This window comes from Sciurus vulgaris (assembly GCF_902686455.1).
Source record: "Sciurus vulgaris genome assembly, chromosome: 3".
Lineage (NCBI taxonomy): Eukaryota > Metazoa > Chordata > Mammalia > Rodentia > Sciuridae > Sciurus > Sciurus vulgaris.
Genome location: NC_136463.1, coordinates 148,176,332 through 148,200,633, shown reverse-complemented (window position 1 = coordinate 148,200,633; position 24,302 = coordinate 148,176,332).

Below are 24,302 nucleotides of genomic sequence, written 5' to 3'. Positions count from 1 at the left end.
AAAGGAAAAAAATGTGATAATTTGGCATAGAGTTTCCTTGGGAAATTGAATTTCAAATGTAATAATTTCTGATGAAGTGACCTAGAATCATTTTGAGTAGAAGGCAGTATAGTATCAATGTGTTACTCTTAATCATGAGCAGTTAGTTGTCTTGAATTTCTCCTCTCTTTTGTTAGAATTGGCTCTTGAGTGTGGGGTTATGAGCTGTGGTTATAAGTGAAAATAAAGAAAAAGGAAAGACAGTTTCTTATCTTTTAAAAATTTCCTCATGTTTTTGTATGGATTCAGAAATAGAACGAGAATGTTTTTATATATCAATCTGTGATAGAACTGAAAATGAAAGACATTCCCACTTTAGAGAAACTCTTAATAGACTTAATTTTGAAATATTGAAATGAATAAAACAGACCTAGAATAAAACAGAACTACCTTGGAGGGACTTATTTTTTAATCAATCCCAAGTAGCTGGTATAAATTCACTGGAGAATTTCCTGCTCCCACCCAGGAAACCTAAAAAAAACAAAAAAAAAATTATAGCTATTGGAATTTTTAAAGAAGGTCAAAAGAAGTTTTGGTGATAAGTTAATGGAAATAATGCATAAAAAAGTTTCTAAGTAGTTAAAATGTTATAAGAAACACTGATGGAATTAAAAGGAGTCATGATGTGTATTTACCTATTTGGAGAGGTTATTTCTGCTTTTCAACTTATTTTTAATATAAATACATAAAATTATACATAATGGGGCACCATGGGATGTTTCGATATACATACACATTGTATAATGTTTAAATCAGGTTAAAATTATATCTCCTCAATCATTTATCATTTCTTTACATGGAAACTTGGAAAATTCTTTATTCTTGCTCTTTGAAAAGTATAGCATATTTTGCAACTCTAGTTGCTCTAGTCTCAATAGCATACCGAAATTCTTGTGCTTGTTTAGGACAAGTCTAAATCCAACTTTGTTCACAATATTTTCTGGGATGAGCTCAAAGAGGATTTTTCCCTGTCTGGATTCTAATATTAATTGCCATTTGTAGTGTAAACATATGACAATCCTGAACCATCTTGTGACCCTTTTTTAATTTGCAGTCTCAGCATGACGTGTGAAGTAAATTTATTTAAAAACAGGTATGTTTTCAATCTTTTCTCTAAAACTAGAATGTAAACTCTTTGAGGGAAAAAGTTTTAATTTTTGTTTTTTTTTTTGCAGCACATAAAACAGTGCTTTGAAATTTGCGTGTTCCTTAAATACATGTGGACTCGAGTGAAGAGCTAGAGTGATAAGAACAAATAATTATATTGTGTGGGTTTTGCCAGTCATACTGTGTTTAATCTGAATGCTTATTCCCATGCTGAGCTCTGAAAGACACAGATTTAATGCGGTAATTCCAATCGATTTAATGTAAAATGAAAGTACTGGGAACGGAAAACTGTTGGCACTTGATAATAGCATGTAATAAGTTTATAGACTTTGAAGCAGTATTTTTAACCTTGGCATTTGTTTCAGAATGTGTTTTATTTCACACTACTTTTGCTAACTACTGGAGGAATATTGGATTATTGAACTGAGGATTTCATAATACTCTCATCATTTGTCAGTACAGTGTTTGAAAAACATGGTATTAGTAGAAGTTGTGATTTATATTGCCAGCTTTTAATCTTCACTGCCCCAGTCTTCTGGAGACTGTGAGATGTAACCAATGGCAGAAAATTAAGGTAATTCTCAATATTTTATTCAGGAAAAGGGGATATATAATGGTAAATAGTGTCTTGCTCTTTTTTGCCATCTTTCTGTATGACAGTTTTTCTCATTATTCTAAATAAAGACTAAGGTTATTACAACCTTAATGTTAGGTAGTATGAAATTTTTGATATTCAAACTTTTTTGACCCATTAAAATGGGAATATGATTCAATTTACCCAGTATTTAGCTATGTACATTCGTGTGTATAATACTTAAAAACATTAAAAAAAAAGATCTTTGGAACACTCTTTTCTATCTATGACTCCACATTTAGTATGTCCGTGGACTATAACTGTTAGATGATTATTGAATTTTGTGTATTTTTTTACTCTTCTGGGTGGAGTGGTTCATCGCAGGATGTTCCTGCTACCAGTCTGATACAGACTTAGTGTACTTTCCTGAAAGCCCACCTTGTGAATACAGTTTTTAGAATCGGTTGTCACCACCAATGCCATGAACAGCTCAGAAAACTCCTCCGCCCAGAACCAATGATATTAGAAGTATTTCTTTTCCTATTGTTTAGTTAGTGCACTCTAAGCAGCATGTGATGAAGAAGCATGTGGGCGAGCGTTGCCTTATGTCTATGAAGCTTGTGATCGCAGGATGTTAGAGTAAATATGCTGTTCACTAAAGGGAAAAAAATGACAAATCATGAGGATCAGGTGGCAGTAATTCAGTGAGAAAACTGGTAGAAATTGTTACGTAAATATACAAGAGAGGACATAAAGAAAAAGGTGACAGATCTTAGTGATAGGTTAGGCAATAAGATGGAACAAGGAAAACTCTGCCTCAGATATGGTATAACTGAAGATTGACAGGAGTGTGCATTACCAAGTTCTCTGGATACAAGCTGTGCACACACAGGAGTTTAACATCTGGTACCGCCTGGGTGACCCATGTATTTGTTAAGTCATTTTACCTGGAAGAATAAATTTACATGAGTAGATTTTTGGGGGGTTATGTTAAGAGATTTGAATTAAACAAAGCAAATGTGAAGTGACTAAAGCATTTAAGCTTGTGCCTTCATTTTGGCAGTGTGAGGAGATTAAAGTCTGTAGATAGTGATGAAGAAACAATTGTAGACTATACATATTACATTCCTAGATGTCACCAAAATCTGACAGTGGTAAAGGAAAATCATTTACCATAGATTTCACAAGGCAGCAATATTGAATCAATGGCACGATAAAAGCATTCTTTCCTCTTATTTTTGGTGAAATACAATGATTCATAACACATACTTTAAAATATTAGGCCATATGCTATGAGAGCAAATATCTCCATTAGATGTACATACAGTATTGTCTATCATTCGATGTCTCAGAAGACATGTTTGTTCAGATTTACTTTGATATGTATGTAATACTCATTGATTCAAGTAAATATTAATATAAATATCATAACAAATCTAATACACAGTTATGAAACATTTTAAACATTTTTTTTTCTAGGCAAGAATATTGCTTTTACCTTTTCCAATTGTTATTTAGATTTATCATCATAAAACAACATAAGGTTTTTGTTATGTGACATTGTAATAGCAAAGGTGTAAGTATTTAAGTAGGAGTGTGTTCAGGAACCAGGACGTGTGTCTTTAAGACCTGACCCCTTAAGTTGCCTGCATATGTAAGCTGTTGAGCAAGCTTCCCTAGGAATTGGGAATTCCCTAGGAATTTAGTTTCCCTAGGAATTGGTTTTTCTCTTTTTTGTAAAATAAATAAAATCGCCTACTTTATAGAGTCTTCATGAGGATTCAATGAATTTGATACATGAAGGCTCTCAGGACATTACCTGCATCTACACCAGTAGCAAGCATCATTAGTGTTAGCAGTTATTATTACCACTCACTATTCTCAGAAAAAAGTGTGGGCTTAAGAATCAATTATGCTTAAGGATTGCTTTGGCTATTCTGGGTCTCTTATTTTTTCAAATGAATTTCATGATTGCTTTTTCCAGTTCTATGAAGAATGTCATTGGTATTTTAATAGGAATTGCATTAAATCTGCATAACATTTTTGGTAGTATGGCCGTTTTGACAATATTAATTCTGTCTATGCAAGAGCATGGGAGATCTTTCCATTTTTGAAGGTTTTCTTCAATTTCTTTCTTTAGTGTTCTGTAGTTTTTATTGGAGAGGTCTTTCACCTCTTTTGATAGATTGATTCCCAAATATTTTATTATTTTTTGAGGTTGTTGTGAATGGGATAGTTTTCCTAATTTCTCTTTCAGTGGGATTCATCACTATGTATAGAAATGCATTTGATTTTTGGGTATTGATTTTATATCCTGCTACTTTGTTGAATTGACTTATTAGTTCTAGAAGTTTTCTGATGAAATCAACCTTAAACTATACTATAGAGCAACAGTAACAAAAATGGCATGGTATTGCCACCAAAATAGACATGTAGACCAATGGTTCAGAATAGAAGACACAGAGAAAAATCCACATAAAATGTTATCTCATACTAGACAAAGGCAACAAAAATATACATTGGAGAAAAGATAACCTATTCAATAAATGGTACTGGAAAAACTGGAAATCCATATGTAACCAAATGAAATTAAACCTCTATCTCTCACCCTGCACAAAAAGTGGATCAAAGATTTGGGCACTAGAACAGAGACTCTGTGCCTAATAGAAGAAAAAGTACACCCAAATCTTCATCATGTCAGCTTAGGAATTGACTTCCTTGACAACACTACTAAAATGCAAGAAGTAAAATCAAGAATCAATAAATGGGATGAATTCAAACTAAAAAGCTTCTTCTCAGCAAAGGAAACAATCAGTAATGTGAAAAGAGGAGAATGGGAGAAAATCTTTACTACATTCACCTCAGACCACTAATCTCCAGGATATATAAAGATCTCAAACATTAACACCAAAAAATCCAAATAACCCAATCAACAAATGGACTTAGGAACTGAACAGACACTTCACAGAAAAAGAAATACCATTGATTAACAAACATAAGAAAAAATGTTCATCATCTCTAGCAGTTAGAAAAATGCAAATCAAAACTACTCTAAGATTTTATCTCACTCCAATCAGAATGGCAATTATCAAGTATACAAACAAAAATAGGTAGGGAAGAATGAAGGAAATTTGGATTGTGCAGAGGGGAGTAAGGAGTGGGAAAGAATGAGATGGACACTTTTACCCTATATAGATGTATGATTACACTGCCTGTGTGACTGCACCACGTAGAGCCAGAGGAATGAGAAGTGCTCCATTTGTGTACGGTGTGTTAAAATGCATTCAACTGTCATGTATAACTAATTAGAACAAATTAAAAAATTTAAAAAATGTATAAAAGTTAAATAAAAAGGAATTATGCCTCAAAGTAAAGAAATTTTAAAACACTATTCTGTGGTCTTCAAATACAGACAGAAAAATAAAGACTAAAGAGTTTTTGGATTAGAAAAGTAATGGAAGTTATACACATACCACATATAAGTACTTTAGGGATGCTATAGACTGAACTGTCCTTCAAGTTTACATGTGAAAGTCGTAACTCCAGGGTTACTGCCTTGAAGAAGTAATTAGGGTTGGTTGAGGTCTTGAGGGTGATATCCTTATGATGGAATTACTGTCTTTGTGAAAAAAGAACAGAAACCAGAATACTGATGTTTAAGCTCCCCCTCTCTCTTTCTCTGCTGTTGTGAGGATACAGCAAGAAAGTGGTCATCTGCAAGCCAGGAAGGGCACACTCACTCAGAACTGGATTAGCTGGCATATTGATATTGGACTTCCTAGCCTCCAGAACTGTGAGAATTAAATATTGTATAAACCACGGGGTCTACAGCATTTTGTTTTAATAGTTCAAACAAACTAATACAAGGAATAAGCCAAAGATTAACTCATGGACTTAACAATCCAAATATTTTTGTTAGTCACTGAGAAACTTCTTCAGTATAATTTCTTAATCATGCATCAAATAAAAGGATCTTTTATCTTATAAATTATGTCATTGTGAGATAGAAGTTTAATTGAACAGCCCTCTTACAATTTAAAGAGTATGAAGTCATCAAAGGAAGACACTGACAGTTTTTCCTGAATACTAATATACTATTTACGTTTCTTTAGAAGTTAACTTTAGTCCTTTGAAAAAGAGATTTAGAAAAATATTCACTGATCCCTGATAGGTTTGCCTATTAAATAGAAATATTACATTTTCCATCATCTGCAAAATTATTGGCACTTTTATAACTGAGATTCCAGATAGGAACTCTTTATTTCCTAAGAAAAGTAATTAAGATTAAATCACTAGAGTTAGGATTTTCAATTTTTCACTTATGGACATAATTTATTTCCTTCTGTTGAATGCTATTTATTTGATTGTCTCCCTTTGGAATTTGTGACTGCTCTGCAGTGTAGTACATAGAAATGCTTTTGAGATTTTTTTTTTCAATTTTGCAGTTTTCAGACAAATTCAGAATTATAAACCACAAATTCTGAATGATACCACTATCAAGAGTAGAATTTTAGGATGACATTATGATACAAAATAAGAACATTTTAAATAAGTTGGGCATCTTTTTGACCCAGATTTTATACTTTATTACTGTTTTGCTGGTAGTGGTATAATTTTATAGACCTAAATTAGAAAAGTTTCTTTTTCCTTCCCCAAGGAGTTGTATACAATCAAGTTATCAAATGGGGATTGTTGGTTGCTAAATTACTGAAATGAATATCATTAAGCAGATGTTATTGATTCTTGGTTTTATTTTTTGAGCTTTAGGAGTCATATTAACAAATGACTTAATGAAATAATAAACAAAAATATTTAAACATATTTAACATATATTTAACATATTTAATAGACATTTACATATATAATTTTACTATTTAAGTATACATTTGCTTACGGAATTTTGCAGTCCTATAGATAACTTTTTCTTTTACATAGAAGAAGCAGGTGGTATAGTATAGTGTACAAACATAGAATTTGCATCAGCAGAAAGACCTAGTGTCAGACATAGCCACAAGAAAGCCCAGTATTTTGTTTTTCCATTACTTTATATATCTATAAAAGTAAAATATTACAAAATGAGAGAATGTAAGATTCTATCAAGTCTAAAAAGGAAAGAATGTTCATAGCTTGATTAAAAGAACAAATGAAATTTTTCATAATAAGTTTACTGAAAAAAATTTTAATGTACTTATTAAGGAGCTACTTATTATGATTTTAACCATTTTTAGTTAGTGTATTATACTTATACATAATTGTGGGGTGCATTTTGGCATATTCATAAATGTGTGTAACACAATTTGCTCCATTGTAATTCCCAGTGTTATCCCTTCCCTCTCCCTCCCCTTGATCCTTTTCCTCTCCTCTATTGGTCTTCCTTCTGTTAATTATTGTTTAATTGGTGCATTTTAGTTATACATAAGAGTGGGAATCATTCTGATATATTCATAACTTGGTCAATTTCATTCTGCTGTTCTTCCCCTGGTCCATTCCTCCTCCCACACCCCCATCACCTTCCTCTACTCTGCTATTCTCCCTTCTCTTTTCATGAGATTCCCTCCCTGACACATTTTAAAAATTCTTTCTCTCCAACTTCTGAACATGTGGGAGAACATTTGAGCCTTGACTTTACGAGTCAGGTTTATTTTATTCAGCATGATCTTCCCCAGTTCCATTCATTTATCAGCAAATGACACAATTTCACTCTTATTTATGACCAACTAAAACTCCATTTTGTATATATACCATATTTTGTTTATTCAATCATCTATTGAGAGGCACCTAGGCTGGTTCCATAACTTGGCTATTGTGAATTGCACTGCTATCAACACAGGTATTCTGTACTATGCTGATTTCAGTTCTTCTGGATAAATACCAAGGAGTAGAATAACTGAGTCATACGGTGGTTCCATTTCTACTTTTAAGGAATCATCATACTGCTTTCCAAAGTAGTTGTATTAATTTGAAGTCCCTTTGACAACACATGAGTATACTTTTACCCCACACACTTCATAGCATGTACTGTTATTTGTATTTGATTTTATTTGAGGCTATTGTGAATGGAATTGTTTTAATGATTTCTTTCTAAGCAGATTCATTATTGGAGTATAGGAAAGCTATTGATTTTTATATATTGGTCTTGTAACCTTCTTCATTGCTGAATATATTTATCAGCTCTAGAAGTCTTTTGGTAGAGTTTTATGGGTCTTCTAGTTATAGAATCAAGTCATCCCACAGAGATAATTTGTGTTCTTTTTTTTCCCTATTTGTATATAATTTTCTTCCCTTGCCTGAATATTCTGGCTAGAATTTCAAGAACTATATTGAATAGGAGTGGTGACAGTGGACATCCTGTTCTTGCTTCTGATTTTAGAAGAAATGCTTTCAGTTTTTCTTCATTTATTATGATGCTGGCTTTGGATTTGTCAAATATAGTCTTCATGATGTGAAGGTATCCTTAGTTTCTCCAGTATTTTTAACATGAGTATGTGCTGAATTTTGTTGAAGGTATTTTCTGCATTTTTTGAGATGATAATGTGATTTCAGTATTAATTCTATTTATACAGATGAGCTACATTTGTTTATTTGTGCATGTGGAACCCATCTTCTGTCCCTGGAATGAAGCCAACTTGGTCATGGTGTATAATCTTTTTTATTTATTTATTTATTTTTGGTACTGGGGATTCAACCCAGAGGCATTTCATCACAAAGTTGCATCATTTTTTAGTTCTTTATATGTATATTTATTTTTAAAATTTTGGGGCAGGATATCACTAAGTTGCTGAGGGTCTTGCTAAGTTAATGAGGCTGGCTTCGAATTTGCAATCTTTCTGCCTCAACCTCCCAAATCACTGGAATTACAGGCATGTGCTACCATGCCCAATTCAAATATATTCTTTTTTTTTTTTTTTTTACTTATTTTTTATTTGCTCTTTTTAGCTATACATGGCAGTAGAGTGTATTCTTGCATAATCTTCTTAATATATATTTCAATGCAGATGGTTAAAATTAAGAAATTTTGTGCCTAAGTTCATCAGGGATATTGGTCTATATCTTTCTTTGATATGTTTGTATCTGTTTTTAGTATCAGGGTGATACTGGCTACAGTAATAAATCTGGGAGTGTTTCTTCCATTTATTTTTCATGAATACTTTGAGGAAGACTGGCATTATTTCTCTTTTTAAGATCTGATAGGATTCAGTTAAGAATTCCCATCTGCCCCTGGCTTTTCTTTGTTTGGAGACATTTTATTATTGCCTCAACTTCATTGCTTGACATTGGTAATTTTTGGTTTTCTCTATCTTCGTGGTTCAATTTGGTTAAGCCATGTGTCTAGAAATTTGTCAATATCTTCTGGATTTTCTAATGTATTGGAATATAAATTTTCAAAATAGTTCCTAATGATCAGCATTGTCTGTAACAATACCTCCTATCTCAACTCTAATTTTGTTGATTTGGATATTTTCTCTCCTTCTTTTGGTTAATTTGAATAAGGATTTATCAATCTTGTTCATCTTTTCAAGGAACCAAATTCTTTGTTGCATCACTTCTTTGTATTATGTTTTTATTCTCAAGTTCATTAATTTTAACTTTAATCTTAAGTATTTCCTGTCTTCTACTGGTTTTGGAATTAGTTTGTTCTTGTTTTTCTAGGGCTTTTTGATGTAACATTAGATTTGTTTATTTGAGATATTTCTGTTTTTTAATTTTTTAAACTGTAAGAACTCAATGCTATAAGCTTTCCTCATGGAGCTGCTTTCATAGTATCCCAGAGATTTTGATATGTTGTATTTCTGTCCTTCTTTGTTTCTAAAACAAATTTTTATTTCTCCTCTGATTTTTTTCTTCTCTGACCCATTTCTTGTTCAAAAGTGTATAGTACAATCTCCATGTCGTAAAATGTTTCATTTTTATCTTATCATTGATTTCTAATATCATTCCATTATGACCTGGTAGAATGCAAGGAATTATCTTTTTTTATATTTGCTTAGATGTGTTTTATGTCCTAAAATATGGTCATTTTTGAGAAGGTTCCATGGCTGCTGAGAAGAAAATGAATTCAGTTGTCAATGGAGGATATTTTCTATAGATGTCTGTTACATCCATTTGGTTGATAGCATTTTTTAAGTCTAAAGAGTCTTTACTTAGTTTTTTGTCTGTATAATATATTCACTGGTGAGAGAAGTGTGTTGAGATTACCCAGTATTATTGTATTTGCATCTATTTGGGACTTTAGATCAAGTAGAATATTTTATATAAGTAGGTAAACTGACATTTGGAACATAAATATTTATGATCATTACAACTTTTTGTTAGATAGACTTCTTAATGGTATGAAGTGAGCTTCTTTATCTCTTCTGACTAATTTTGGCTTTGGAGCTTGTTTTATCAAATAAGAGAGTAGCTGCCTGCTTCTTGCTTTTGGTCTCCATTTGCATGGTATATTAGTTCCCAATATTTTACCTTTCCTATGTATGTCTTTGTCTGTAAGGTGAGTCTTCTGTAAACGGTATATAGTTGGGTACTGTTTTTCAATCTACTCTTTCTATGTGTTTTAGTTGGAAAATTGAGACCATTTACATTCAATGTTATTATAGAGAGATGATTAATATTTCCTATCATTTGATTTATTTCTAATGTTTTATTCATACTTGTCTCTCATTTACTAAACTTCTTTTCTAGAGAGATTTAATCATTTTCTGTCTCTGAAGTTTGTTTTGGACTTCTTCATTAAATATTTCTATCTTTGCCAATCATACTTCAGATAGAGCACTAATCTCCAGAATCTATAAAGAACTCAAAAAACTCTACTCCAAGAATTCAAATAATCTAGTCGACAAATGGGCTAAGGAAATGAACAGACACTTCACAGAAGAAGATGTACAAGCAATCAATAAACATATGAAAAAATGTTCAACATCTCTAGTAATAAGAGAAATGCAAATCAAAACCACCCTAAGATTCCATCTCACCCCAATTAGAATGGTGATTATCAAAAATACAAGCAACAGGTGTTGGCGAGGATGTGGGGAGAAAGGTACACTCATACATTGCTAGTGGGGCTGCAAATTAGTGCAGCCACTCTGGAAAGCAGTGTGGAGATTCCTTAGAAAACTTGGAATGGACCCTCCATTTGACCCAGCTATCCCACTCCTTGGCCTATACCCAAAGGACTTAAAATCAGCATACTACAGAGATACAGCCACATCAATGTTCATAGCTGCTCAATTCACAATAGCCAGACTATGGAACCAACCTAGATGCCCTTCAATTGATGAGTGGATAAAGAAACTGTGGTATATATACACAATGGAATATTACTCAGCCATAAAGAATGACCAAATTATGGCATTTGCAGGCAAATGGATGAAATTGGAGAATATCATGCTAAGTGAGATAAGCCAATCTCAAAAAGCCAAAGGACGAGTGATATCGCTAATAAGTGGAGGATGATACATAAAGGGGGGGAGGGAAGGGTTAATGTTAGGGTTAGAGTTAGGGTTAGGGAGGGGGGCAAGTATGGAGGAAGAAAGTACTGTATAGAGGGTAAAGAGGGGTGGGAGGGGTGGGGGAAGGGAAAAAATAACAGAATGAATCAAACAACATTACTCTATGTAAATTTATGAATACACAAATGGTATGCCTTTACGCCATGTACAAACAGAGAAACAACATGTATCCCATTTGTTTACAATAAAAAAAAAATATTTCTTTAAGTGTTTTCTGTAGTGCCAGTTTTGTGGTCATGTATTCTTTTCATTTGTGCTTATCATAGAAGGTTTTTATTTTATCTTCAATTCTGAAGGATGATTTTTGTTGTATAAAGATATCTTTGTTGGCAATAATTATCTTTTAGAGCTTGGTATGTAGTATTCCCAAGCTTTCTGGGCTTTTAAAATCTGGGCAGAGATCAGTGGTAATTTGTATGGTTTACCTCTAAATATGAACTGCCATTTTCCTCTTGCAGTTTTTGAAATTCTATATTTGTTCTATATATTAGATATTTTAATTAGAATGTGTATTGGTGAGGATCTTTTTAGGTCTTGTCTATTTGGGGTTCTGAATGCAACTTGTATTTGAATATTCATCTCATTCCAAAGGTTTGCAAAATTATTTTCTAATATTATTTCACCAAAAAGATTTTGCATGCCCTTAGTTTGTATTTTACTTCCTTTTTCAATGCCAGCAATATTATATGTGGTCTTTTCATATTGTAACAGATCTCCTGAATGTTCTGGGTATGAACTTTTAATCATCTTATTTCCTCACTTTTTAAGATTTTATATCTTGTCCTTGAGGTCTGAAATATCTGTCTTATACAAGGTTTTGTATTAGTGATATTTTACATTGAATTTTTAATTTGATTTATTAATTTCTCTATTTTCAGGGTATCTATTTGGTTCTTTTACAGAATATCTCTTATTGAAATGATCTTTCATCTACTGTATTTTCTCTCTGAGTTCATTTCTTAGGTCGTCTTTTAGTTTCTTGATCATTTTAACCATCAACTTTTTGAATTCTTTGTCTTGAATTTCATCTACTTTGACATCTGAGAATTCAGTCATTGGGGTGATTATAGACTGTTTTGAAGGTGTTTTATTTCTTTGCTTTCTCATGATGCCTGTATTTTCTGTGTTGAGATTTACCCATCTGCTGGAATGTGTCGTTTTCCCACTGTTGATTGAAAGGTTCTTTAGTAGGTTGCTTTCACTTTACCATGTGTTCCAAGCCAGGGGAATATTTCCATGTCGCAATGACAGAGTATTCTAGTGTTCTTCGTATTTTGATCAATCACTTTCACTCCTTTAAATGGAGCTGGTGATCATCTCCAGTGGGAAAAACAATTCTGGTCCCAAGTCATTTCAGTTTGTTGCAGAAAGGATTTAAGTATCCTTTCTGCTTATACTCTGTATGTGTCTGCTGGTAACGTTTGGAATTTTTGAGATTATTATGAATCCCCAACCCCAACATTCTAGAAGGGGATTTCCCTTCCTTTACCATGTAACTTCTCACTGGGAATTGTGGCAGAACACTACACTCCCCCAGAATCTTATTTTCCTGAAAGAAATTTCTATTTCTGGGCTTATATGGAATTTCCTTCCGAGGGATTGTTTATTTTTAAATTAATGTATGCCTTCATAATGTTACTTATTGTTGTAATAATGCAGTATTCATATACATAGCTGTAAGTTCTGAGGAACTTTATTTAAATAAATATGTAGATAAGAATGTAAGTTCTGCTATAGTGATGCTATTCAAAACTTTGATGTGTCAGCAAGATTTTAACAATCTATAACTAGCAACTCTGGTAGGCCCTTCTGAAGTTTATTGAGAACAAAAAGTTAGAATCCCCTGAATTGCAAAATTATATCTTACTTGGATTTGGTTTGATTCACTTCTTCAAATTTAGGGAGTCAATAAAATCTTTCTCAGGATGGATCAAATGACTTTTGACTATACTTGTCATATTTTTACTTAGAGGCACTTTTTTATGTAGCCCAAATTAGGTATAAATTGGGAAAAAACAATCCCATATGGTTAGAAATTTCTCAATTGGCTCAGAAAAACATATTTATACAACATTTTAATTTATGGACTCTGAAGTGCCTTTATAATATGACAGATAGAAAAAATAGACATTGGAGAGTAATCATATGCAGTTAGATTGGTAATTTCCTTTTTGGGTTGAAAATAATTACATTTATATGTATGCATTTGACAGTATTGAAACAGACTGTCAGCATTCGAAAGAATAATTCTATTTGAATTAGTGTGGTGTTCTAGAATTCAGGGCATTACATCTATGATAACTTTATTTTCTGGAACATTTTATTAGGAACACAAACAAAATAGCTGAAAGAATTCTGTTTTCTTGGTTCATAAGTCACAAAATTCAGGGAAGATTTATAGTTAAAAGAAAGATTATGAATAAAAACCACAGTATTTATACTTTTAGGATTAAGAAGGAATCCATACATATTTGGGTTTTTTGGTATTTGTTATATTTGAGACAATTTATTTTATCACAGGATAAGCCTTTAGAGGTTCATTTAATTGTTGAAATTGAACAGAGGATTTAGAATTACGACTTGAAAATTTGCTATAGTAACATACACTATTAAAACATTTAGAGGGCTTAAGTTTCAGCATGTTTATAAGTTTCTACTATTAGATTTACATTTAAGACCTCATGAAAGTCTTATATCAGAGAAGATCTGAAACATCAAATATATCGAAAGGAAAATTTTAAACATCTTTGGCTTGTGAGCAGAAAAAAGCCTTTGTCAAATTACCTTAAATGTGCTTATTCACACTGATAGTTTTATACGTATAGTGAGATTTACAAATCTTTAGAATCTGAAGGTTAACTAGATTAAAAAAATAAAACTTTTGTTACAAAAGCCCTCTAAATGTTTTAATAGTGTATGTTCCTATAGCAAATTTTCAAGTTGTAATTCTTAAATCATTTGTTCAATTTCAATGTGAAGAGAGAGTCCATAGAGTAGGAGAAAATCTTTTCCACATGCACTTCAGGCAGAGCAGTCATCTCCAAAATTTATGAAGAACTTACAAAACTTTACACCAAAAATACAAATAACCCAATCAACAAATGGGCCAAGGAACTGGACAGACACTTTACAGAAGAAGACACACAGGCAATTAATAAATATATGAAAAAGGGTTCAACATCTCTAGTAATAAGAGAAATGCAAATTAAAACAACTCTAAGATTTCTTCTTAACTACAATTAGAATGGCTATTATCAAGAACACAAGCAATAATATATGTCGGCGTGGATATGGGGAAAAAGGCACACTTTTACATTGCTGGTGGAGTTGGAAATTGGTGCAGCCACTCTGGAAAGCAGTATGGACAATCCTCAGAAAACTTGGAATGGACCCACCTTTTGACCCAGTTAACCCACTCCTTGGTTTATACCCAAAGGACCTAAAATCAGCAAACTACAGTAACACAGCCACATCAATGTTTATAGCAGCTCAATTCACAATAGCTAGATTGTGGAACCAACCTAGATGTCCTTCAACAGATGAATGGATAAAGAAACTCTGGTATGTATACACAATGGAATACTAATCAGCCATAAAGAAAAATAATATTATGGCATTTGCAAATAAATGGATGGAATTGGAGAATATCATGCTAAGTGAAATAAGCACAGCCCAAAAAAACAAAAGTCAAAAGTTTTCCCTGATAAGTGGAGAATGATAAATAATGGCATTGGTTAGTGAGAGAAGAATGGGGTAACTTTAGAATATATAAAAGGAAATGAGAGGGAGCAGGTATGAAAAAATGGTGGAATGAGACAGATATCATTACCCTACATACTTGTATGATTACATGAATGGTATGAATCTACATCATGTACAACCATAGAAATGAAATGATTTGTGTACAATGAATCAAAATGCAGTCTGTAAAAGATGAAAAGATTAATAAAAAACAAAGTATTATATTGTTTTCAACATGTGATCAGTATAAAAATTAATAAAATATTGTACTTTTTAAAAAAGGGATTTATTTTTTATTTTCTATTTAAAAAATTGTTTTTATTGTAGACAAATGGGGTACAACTTGTTTCTCTGGTTGTACATGAAGTAGAGGCATACCATTTGTGGAAACATACATTTACATAGGGTAATGGTGTTTGATTAATTCTGTTGTTTTTTCCTCCCCCCCACCCCTCGCACCCCTCTTTTCCCTCTATACAGTCCCTCCTTCCTCTATTCTTGCCTCCCTCCCACCCTCATTATGTATCATCTTTGCTTATCAGCAAGATCATTCGTCCTTTGGTATTTTTGAGATTGGCTTATCTCACTTAGCATGATATTCTCCAATTTCATCCATTTGCCTGCAAATGCCATAATTTTATTATTCTTTATGGCTGAGTAATATTCCATTATGTGTGTGTGTGTGTGTGTGTATGTGTGTGTGTGTGTGTGTGTATATATTTCACAGTTTCTTTATCCATTCATCTATTAAAGGGCATCTAGATTGGTTCCACAATCTGGGTATTGTGAATTGAGCAGCTATGAACATTGATGTGGCTGTATCTCTGTAGTATGCTGATTGTAAGTCCTCTGGGTATAGGCCAAGGAGTGGGATAACTGGGTCAAATAGTGGTTCCATTCCAAGTTTTCTAAGGAATCTCCACACTGCTTTCCAGAGCGGCTGCACTAATGTGCAACCCCACCAGCAATGTATGAGTGTACCTTTTTCCCCACATCCTCGCCAACACCTATTGTTGCTTGTATTCTTGATAATCACCATTCTAATTGGACTGAGATGGAATGTTAGGGTAGTTTTGATTTACATTTCTCTTATTACTAGAGATGTTGAACATTTTTTTCATATATATGTTGATTGCTTGTAGATTTTCTTCGGTGAAGTGTCTGCTTATTTCCTTGGACCATCTGTTGATTGGGTTATTGGTCTTCTTGGCATAGAGTTTTTTGAGTTCTTTATATATTCTGGAAATTAGTGCTCTATCTGAGGTATGAGTGGCAAAGATTTTCTCCCACTCTTTAGGCTCTCTCTACATTGCTGATAGTTTCCTTTGCTGAGAGAAAGCTTTTTAGTTTGAATCTATCCCAGTTGTTGATTCTAGCTTTTATTTATCGTGCTATGGGAGTTCTGTTAAGGAAGTCTGATCCTAAGCCGACATGTTGAAGATTTGGACCTACTTTTTCTTCTATAAGATGCAGGGTCTCTGGTCTGATTCCAAGGTCCTTGATCCATTTTGAGTTGAGTTTTGTGCAGGGTGAGAGATAGGGGTTTAGTTTCATTCTGCTGCATATGTGCTGCTTGCCGCCAACCAGTGGGACAAACGACACGTACTCTTCAGAAGTTCAGGAAGCACCTTCCGCTTTATTTGGATAACACCCTCAATATATAAGCAGTCTCATGCATGTGCAATTGTAACCAGATATGTCTGTCCAATCCTATTAAAGGTGAAGTGATCATGAGCTCAAGCATACATGTAAGATATATCTGTCCATGCGCTAGGTGGCTGAACTAATTATCATACAGCCAATGGTGAACGCTGCCTGTTTTTTCAAGGTGCATTCAGCATGCCATTTGGCTCTCTGCCAGTCGCCATCTTGGATGCATGTGGCGTAACCCTGGGCCCTGGGTCTCGCCCATCACATCTCCCCATTTCTGTTTATAAAAGAGACAGTGCCTGTCTTAGGTTGTCCACTGCAGAGCAACATGCTTACCCATTATTGGACAATGAGGCTCTAGCCCTCATTTCCTGTCTTAGGTCGGTATGAGCTCCCCATGAATCTTACCCGTCTTTGACTACCAGTCCAGAATATTTAACCAGACTTGGGGGGATGAGCCAGCATCAATTGCGATGAGAGCTTGGCGAATAATGGCTGTTTCTTTGCACCGATGTATACGCATTTTGTATAAACACTATATGCACAGAACAGATACAACACACAATAAACCTCCCACGGACAAAAACCCAAACCATTCTTTTCCCCATTGAACAGCGAACTGGAGAAATGTGGCCAATTGTAAAAATAGGAGGATATAGAATAGAAGAGTTGGTAAGGGGTACAGGATAGGGCCACATCTTCACTATCCCCCATAGTCATGCGAGTCTCCTCCATTAACTTGGTGAGAATTCGCCAGCACCATCAGCGGGAGAAGCCTCCTCATCTTCTCCCTGTTTTTGGGTCTCTGTTGAAGGCTTGACCAATCTCTCCAGCACCCAAATTGGTGATTGTGCATCCTGTGGGAAAACACAAACAGATCCTCGGTCCAGATTAATACCAGATCTGGGCCTTTCCATTGTCCCGATAGAATGTCCTTCCAGAGCACTTGAGGTAGATGCTTTTTATTAGGCTCTGAATGACGGTCAGCAGCCGATTGGCCCTCAGAATCGAGATTTTAAAAATTTAAAATGAACAAGGCAACAGATAATTTGTCTTTTGGGGATCTGTATGATGCCCCTATTCCCCCTTTTTGTTTATAAAGCATGTTTTTAAGTGTTAAATGGGCACGCTCAACAATGCTTTGTCCAGTAGGATTATAGGGAATTCCTGTGAGTAACTTATTTGTGGCCAAGACAATGAATGATAAAGGCTTAGCTAGGTCAATATGATCAAGATGAACCTTTTCCAAAGCTGTTTCAACAAGCTTAGAGCTGTTCGAGCCTTAGGGGTAAGCATCTGCTTAGAAAGGTGTCAGAATCACCTTTAAGAATATCAAACAGGGGGCCCAAACTTGAGGTGGGTAAATGAAGGTAAGGTCTAATCCAATTAATATCACCCAAAAGTTTTTGAAAATCATTTAAAGTTCTAAGTTTGTCCACCCAAACGGTAATCTTTTTGGGTTTAACCATAGTTGCATTTATGATAGATCCCAGGAAGTTTTTGGTGTCCAGTGACTTTAGTAAGGAATTATAACATTGCTCTAAGACAGGTTTTTCCTTATGAGCTTGCAAAATATCATCCATATAATGATAGATTAAAATTTTAGGGTTAATTTGTTGATACACACCGGGGTGGAGATTAATCTGATTACCTTGCCCTTCATATGGCCCTTGGCCTGTCAGCATGTTTACATTCCACTGAGGATTGCCCGCAACTGCATTACGTCGGGCAGTATCAGAACATAACTCCTGGTTAGCCACCTTCCACATGAGATATTGTCCCCCAGATAAACATGCTTTTGCTAAATTACTCCAATCACTCAGAGTAAGATTTTGACTTGCAACATTCTCTAATAAAGAAATGGTAAATGCAGCTTTTACTCCATAGGACATAACTGTCTCTTTTAACTGTTTTACTAATTTTATATCTAATATTTGATGATATCTCTGATTGTTTTGATCTTCAAATATCAGGAATATTGGGAGCACTGATGGAGATTCTACATCAGCCCACTGTCTGGGGGCCGCCCCTGTGCAGCAAGTACATGGGCTCCTACAACCTGGAAAAGAGTGGTGACCTGGATTATACGCCGGAGGGTGTGGCACGGTAGGGGTTAAATGCCACTGAGGTAACTTCTTTTTCAGCTCTGTCTCAGATTGCTCCTGATCCTCAGAGTCTGAACATCTATTTTCTCTTTCAGAAGCTCGACTTGATTGTTCTTCTTTTACAGTTTCTAATATTTTTTCCCCTTCTCTTAACCGTTCTTGAAATTTTGGTTTCTTGGAAGTCAGACAGAAACGAACTAATGTCGATATTGCCACAACAACAACAAACAGAAACGAAACAAGAAAAGGTAACACAAATAACACCTTACACATATTCATTTGCTTACAGGATGTCCTTCGCTGTCTCTTGGGACCGCCTTTCATTACATTCCCTCTCTAGGGGAATCTTCCATTAACATTCCCTCACTAGGGGAATCTTCTGTTAAAACCTTAAGGCAACTGTTTCCTCAAATAGGGAAACCTTCTCGTTAATTACGCTAGTGAAACTGTCTTTTACTTACCTGCGCGCTCACCGCTCCCCGAACGGGCCACCACTTGCCGCTTGCCGCCAACCAGCGGGACAAATGACACGTACACTTTAGAAGTTCATGAAGCAGCTTTTGCTTTATTCGGATAACACCCTCAATATATAAGCAGTCTCATGCATAAGCAATTGTAATCAGATATGTCCATCCAATCCTATTAAAGGTCAAGTGATCACGAGCTCAAGCACACATGTAAGATATATCTGTCCACATGCTAAGCGGCTGAACTAATTATCATACAGCCAATGGTAAACGTTTCCTGTTTTTCTCAAGGCACAGTCAACACGCCCTTTGGCTCTCTGCCAGTCGGCATCTTAGATCATGTGGCGTAACCCTGGGCCCCGGGTCTCACCCACCACACATATGGATTTCCAGTTTTCCCAGCACCATTTGTTGAAGAAACTATCTTTTCTCCATTGCATATTTTTGGCACCTTTGTCTAGTATGAGAAAATTGTATTTATTTGGGTTTGTGTCCATGTCCTCTATTCTGTACCATTGATCTACCTGTCTATTTTGGTACCAATACCATGCCCTTTTTGTTACTATTGCTTTGTAGTAGAGTTGAAGATCTGGTATTGCGATACCCCCTGTTTCACTCAAATCCACTTCTACTCTCCTACCCCAGGGACTCACAGAAAACCAAATGTTGTTGAATACTTTGAGGCCAGACACGTATGCATTTATTTATTTTTTTAAAGATTTAAAAATTTTACACATGACAACAAAATGCATTTTGCTACATCATAAATAAATAGAGTATAACTTCTCATTCTTCTGGTTATAGGTGATGTAGAATCACACTGGTCATGTAATCATGTAGGTACCTAGGGTAATATCCCAGTCTTTCTACTATCCTTCCCAAACCCATACCCCTTGGTACCCCTCCTCCCTTGACTTCCCTCTATATAATCCAAAGTACTCTATTTTCCCCTAGCCCTCCCCTACCTTATTGTGAATTATTATCCACATATCAGACAAAACATTTGGTCTTTGGTTTTTTGGGATCTGTTTATTTTGCCTAGCATGATATTCTCCAGCTCCATCCATTTACTGTTAAATGCCATCATTTCATCCTTCTTTATGGCTGAATAATATTCCACGATATGTATATCATGGAATATTATTCATGGAATATATATATATATATATATCACATTTTCTGTTGTAGCGCATCTAGGTTGGTTCCATAGTTTAGCTATTGTGAATTGAGATGCTATAAACATTGATGTGACTGTGTCACTATAGTAGGCTGATTAAAGTCCTTTGGGTATAAACTTAGGAGTGGGATGACTGAGTCAAGTGGTGGTTCCATTCCAAGTTTTCTGAGGAATCTCCACACTGCTTTCCATAATAATTGCACCAACTTCCAGTCCCACCACCAAATATGAGTGTATTTTTTCCCCACATCCTTGCCAACACTTATTATTGCTTGTATTCTCGATAATTGCCATTTTGACTAGAGATGAAATCCTAGATTAGTTTTGATTTGCATTTGTCTAATTGCTAGAGATTTTGGAAAATTTTTTCATATGTTTGTTGATTGGTTGTATTTCTTCTTCAGTTTCTTTGCCCATTTATTGATTGGGTTATTTGGTTTTTTTGTTGTTTTGAATTTTTTATGTATCCTGGAGATTAATGCTATATCTAAAGTATATGTGGTAAAGATTTTTCTCCCATTCTGTAGTCCCTCTCTTTATGTTATTGATTGTTTTTTTGTTGAGAAGAAGTTTTTTAGTTTGAACCCATTCCATTCATTGATTTTTAATTTTTCTTCTTGCACTTCAGAAGTCTTGTAAAGGAAGTTAGTTCCTAAGCTGACATGTAAAGATTTGGGCCTACTTTTATTCTATTAGGTGCAGGGCCTCTGTTCTAGTGCCTAAGTTGTTGATTCACTTTTAGTTGATTTTTGTGCAGGGTGAGAGATAGGGGTTTAATTTCATTTGGTTACATTTGGATTCCCAGTTTTTCCAGCACCATTTGTTGAATAGGCTATCTTTTGTCCAATGTATGTTTTTGTTCCTTTGTCTATTATGAGATAACTATTTATGTGAATTTTTCTCTGTATCTTCTATTCTGTACCATTGGTCTACATGTACATTTTGGTGGCAATACTCTGCCATTTTTGTTCATATTGCTCTGTAGTACAGTTTAAGGTCTTCTATTGTGATGACTCCTCCTTCACTTTTCTTGCTAAAGATTGCTGTGGCTAATCTGGTTCTCTTATTTTTCCAAATGAATTTCATGATTGCTTTTTCTAGTTTATGAAGAATGACATTGAGATTTTAATAGGAATTATATTAAAACTGTATAATGCTTTTGGGATTATGGCCCTGTTGACAATATAAATTTTGTCTGTCAAGAGCATGGGAGATCTTTCCTTTTTTGATTTTTGATTCATCAATTTCTTTCTTTAGTATTCTATAGTTTTCATTGTAGAAGTCTTTTTTTTTTAAATTAGGAATAAGTTTGGCTTTTATTTCACAGAATACTTTTTTTTATTGTAAACAAATGGGATACATGTTGTTTCTCTGTTTGTACATGGAGTAAAGGCATTCCATTTGTGTAATCATAAATTTCCATAGGGTAATGTTATTTGATTCATTCAGTTATTTTTTCTCTTCCCCCCACCCCTCTCACCCCTCTTTTCCCTCTATACAGTCTTTCCTTCCTCCCTTCTTGCCCCCTCCCTAACCCTAACTCTAACCCTAACACTAACCCCTCCCTCCCCCCATTATGTGTTATCATCCACTTATTAGTGATATCATTCGTCCTTTGGTTTTTTGAGATTGGCTTATCTCACTTAGCATGATATTCTCCAATTTCATCCATTTGCCTGCAAATGCCATAATTTTATCATTCTTTATGGCTGAGTAATATTCCACTCTGTGTGTGTGTGTGTGTGTGTGTGTGTGTGTGTGTGTGTGTGTATATATATATATATATATATATATATATCTCACAGTTTCTTTATTCATCAATTGAAGGACATCTAGATCTAGGTTGGTTCCACAATCTGTCTATTGTGAATTGAGCAGCTATGAACATTGATGTGGCTGTATCTCTGCAGTATGCTGATTTTAAGTCCTTTGGGTATAGACCAAGGAGTGGGATAGCTGGATAGCTGGGTCAAATGGTGATTCCATTCCAAGTAGTTTTGTAGAAGTCTTTTAACTTAACCTCTTTTATTAGATTGATTGCCAAAGTTTTTTTTTTTTTTTTTTTTTTTTTGAGGCTATTGTGAACAGGGTAGTTTTTCCCAATTTCTCTTTCAGTGGATTCATCACTGATGTATAGGGACATGTTTGATTTATGGCTGTTGATTTTATATCCTGGTACTTTGATGAATTGATTTATTAGTTCTAGAAGTTTTCTGGTGGAATTTATTTTATCTTCTAAATATAAAACATGTTGTCAGCAAATAGTGATATTTGTGAGTTTTTTTCCTATTTGTATCTTTTTATTTCTTTTGTCTTTCTAATTGCACTGGCTAGAGTTTCCAGGACATGTTAAATGGAAGTGGTGGTAGAGGGCATCAATGTCTTGTTTCACTTTTTAGAGGGAATGATTTCAATTTTTCTCCACTTCGAATGAAGTTGGCCTTGGGTTTTGCATAGATGGCTTTTATAACGTTGAGGTATGTTCCTACAATCCCTACTTTTTCTAGTGTTTTGAAGGGGTGCTGTATTTGGTCAAATACTTTTTCTGCATCTATTGAGATAATCATATGATTGTTGTCATTAAATCTGTTGATGCGATGAATTATGTTTATTGATTTCTGTATGTTGAAACAACCTTGCATCCCTAGGATGAATCCCACTTGGTTGTGTTGCATTATCTTTTCAATATGTTTTTGTATGACATTTGCCAGAATTTTACTGATACTTTTTGCATGCATGTTCATTAGGGATATTGGTCTAAAGTTTTCTTTCTTTGATGTGTTTCGTCTGGTTTTGGTATCAGGGTGATACTTGTCTCAGAGAATGAGTTTGGAAGGGTTCCCTCCTTTTCTACTTCACGGAACAATTTGAGTAATATTGGTGTTAATTCTTCTTTGAAGGTCTTGTAGAACTTGGCTGAGGAGCCATCTGATCCTAGGTTTTTCTTGGTTGGTAGACTTTTCATGGCGTCTTCTATTTCATTGTTTGAAATTAATCTGTTTATTTTGTGTTTGTCCTCCTGATTCAGTTTAGGTAGCTCATATGTCTCTAGAAATTTGTGAATGTCTTCAAGGTTGTCTATTTTATTTGAGTGTAAATTTTCAAAATAGTTTCTAATTATCTTCTGTATTTCAGTAGTGTTCATTGTGATATTTCCTTTTCCATCACAAATTTCAGTAATTTGAGTTTTGTCTCTTTCTCCGTGTTAGTGTAGCTAAGGGTTTATCAATTTTATTTATTTTTTCAAGGAATCAACTTTTTGTTTTGTCAATATTTTTAATTGTTAATTTCATTTCAATAGCATTGATTTCAGCTCTAATTTTAATTATTTCCTGTCTTCTACTGCTTCTGTTGTTGATTTGTTCTTCCTTATCTAGGGTTTTGGGATGTAATATTGGGTCATTTATTCATTGACTTTCTATTCTTTTAATGAATGAGCTCAATGCATTTAACTTTCCTCTAGAACTGTCATTATAGTGTCCCAGAGATATCAGTATGCTGTATCACTATTTTAATATACCTCTAAGTATTATTTTTATTTCATTTTCTGATTTCTTCTGGTATACATTCATCATTAAATACCATATTATTTAGTCTCCAGATGTTGGAGTAACTTCTATTTTTTATTTTATCACTGATTTCTAATTGCTTTCCTTTTTTGTTTGATAGAATGTATCTGTATTTTTTTTGTATGTGCTAAGAGATGCTTTGTGGCATAAGACATGGTCTGTTTTAGAGAAGGATTCATGGGCTGCTGAGATGAAAGTGTATTCACTCATTGATGACTGAAAAATTCTATATATGTCCATTAAATCCAAATTATTGACTGTATTATTTTATTTTTTTTTATTGTAAACTAATGGGATACATGTTGTTTCTCTGTACATGGCGTAAAGGCATACCATTTGTGCAATCATAAATTTACATAGAGTAATG